Source organism: Myotis daubentonii, chromosome 7, assembly GCF_963259705.1.
Source record: "Myotis daubentonii chromosome 7, mMyoDau2.1, whole genome shotgun sequence".
Lineage (NCBI taxonomy): Eukaryota > Metazoa > Chordata > Mammalia > Chiroptera > Vespertilionidae > Myotis > Myotis daubentonii.
The window spans coordinates 64537808-64539936 of NC_081846.1; the positions used below are offsets into that span (position 1 = coordinate 64537808).

The following is a 2129-nucleotide window of genomic DNA, read 5'->3' on the forward strand; positions in this document are numbered from 1 at the left end:
ATGCCAGCACATCCCAACTTGAGGTGAAGCCAGCCTGTTCTGGGGGTCTTGGCAGGTGCGGGAGGAAAATGTCTTCTCATGAGAAAACATAGTCATTTAACATGCAAATAGAGGGGGGTTTACTGTACAGTTAATAAAATTAGAGCTTTGGGACCCTTGTTTACATGAGTCCCTTATAAGGCTCAATTCTGAATTTTGTATTCATAATTTTGTGTTCTTTTTCCTATAGAGGGTCTTTAAATTTATAAGCCTCAGGAGCCACTAAACCTGGATCATCCCTAGCTTGTATATAAACCTGAATGGGCGTCTTCTTTATAAAACGGCTTCTGGGGAGCCGCCGGGTAGAGAGGAGTGTGGCCTTCTCCTCTCCCCGCCATGGCGTGTGCTCAGAAAAGGGGGAAACATCTGGCAAAAATGTCCCTTTGCCTGCAGTGTTCAAGGCTCCCATTTGACCAGATATTGTGAACTTGGTTCACACCAACTTGTGCAAAAACAATAGACAGCCCTATGCTGTGGGTGAATTGGCAGGTCATCAAACCAGTGCCGAGTCGTGGGGTACTGGCAGAGCTGTGGCTCGAATTCTCAGAGTCCGAGGCGGTGGAACTCATCGTTCTGGCCAGGGTGCTTTTGGAAGTATGTGTCGTGGGGGCCGCATGTTTGCACCAACCAAAACCTGGCGCTGTTGGCACCACAGAGTAAACACAACACAGAAACGATCTGCCACCTGCTCTGCCCTCGCTGCCTCAGCCTTCCCAGCACAAGTCATGTCTAAAGGTCACCACATTGAGGAAGTTCCTGAATCTCCTTTGGTGGCTGAAGACACAGTTGAAGGCTACAAGAAAACCAAGGAGGCTGTTTTGCTTCTTGAGAAACGTAAGGCCTGGAATGATACAAAAAAGGTCTATGTCTCTCAGCGAATGAGGGCTGGCGAGGGCAAAATGAGCAACCGTCATCATATCCAGCTCAGGGGACCTTGTGTGGAGAACGGTATCAACAAAGTCTTCAGAAACATCCCTGGAATTACTCTGCTTAATGTAAGCAAAGTGACCATTTTGAAACTTACACCTGGAGGGCATGCGGGCCGTTTCTGCATTTGGGCTGAAAGTGCTTTCCACAAGTTAGATGAGCTGTATGGCACCTGGTGTGGAGCTGCCCCCTCAAGAGTAACTACAACCTTCCCATGCACAAGATGCTCAGCACAGACCTTAGCAGAGTCTTGAAAAGCCCAGAGATCCAAAGAACCCTCTGAGCCCCACGCAAGAAGATTCACCGCAGAATCCTGAAGAGGAATCCACTGAGAAGCCTGAGGATCATGTTGAAGCTAAACCCAGATGCACCATTCTTCTCTAGGCCAAGAACCACAAGCTTCGGTGGGTAAAGCGGCAGCAGCCCTAGAAGCCAAATCAGATGAGAAGGTGTTTCCAAGCAAGAAGCCTGTGGTCGGGAAGAAAGGAAAGAAGGCTGTTGGCCTTAAGAAGCAGAAGAAGCCTCTGGTGGGAAAAAGGCTGCAGCTACCAAGAAACCAGCAGCCGAGAAGAAGCCCGCAGAAAAGAAACCCACCACAGAAGAAAAGAAGCCTGTGGCATAAACTTACATTTGTTTATTCCATAAAGATCAAAGTCACAAAGTCACATAGAGACTTTAAGATTCGAATGTGCGCTTTGAACCCCTCTGCAATGATTTTATACTTTCTCCTTTTTTTTTCCCTCAAACACCCACACCTCTTTGTTCACCTTCACTCTCAGCTGACACTCACACTTCATATTTCATGGATAAAATAGAAGCCATTCAATGCAACCTCATCTTCACACCAATAAGCCTGCAGTATTGCTGTCACAATTCATACTACAGCTACGTTAGGGAAATGTTGACGTTCTGTTTTCTCTAATTGACCTCATCTCTGGTTTATTGAAAGTAACTTAATTACTTTCCAGAATAAAGTCTTCGGTTAAATAATCTTTTTGGAGTCAATGCTCATTCTTTCCAGGTGTTTGCATTTCCTGTTCTCTTCCCTTCTCCATGGGTAGCCTCTGGACATGGCGGAAGCACCGATGCCTTTACTGCAGTGGGGGAGAAGCACTGGGCCCACTTACTGTTCTTTGAGCCTTCACCCATTCCCGCTAGCCTGC

At 47.0% G+C, this 2129-nt stretch overlaps 1 pseudogene; it reads left to right on the forward strand.

Annotated features, from left to right (window-relative positions):
- The first annotated feature begins 299 nt into the window (after positions 1 to 299).
- On the forward strand, positions 300 to 1613 carry LOC132238861 (large ribosomal subunit protein uL4-like; annotated as a pseudogene).
- Positions 1614 to 2129: the final 516 nt, after the last annotated feature.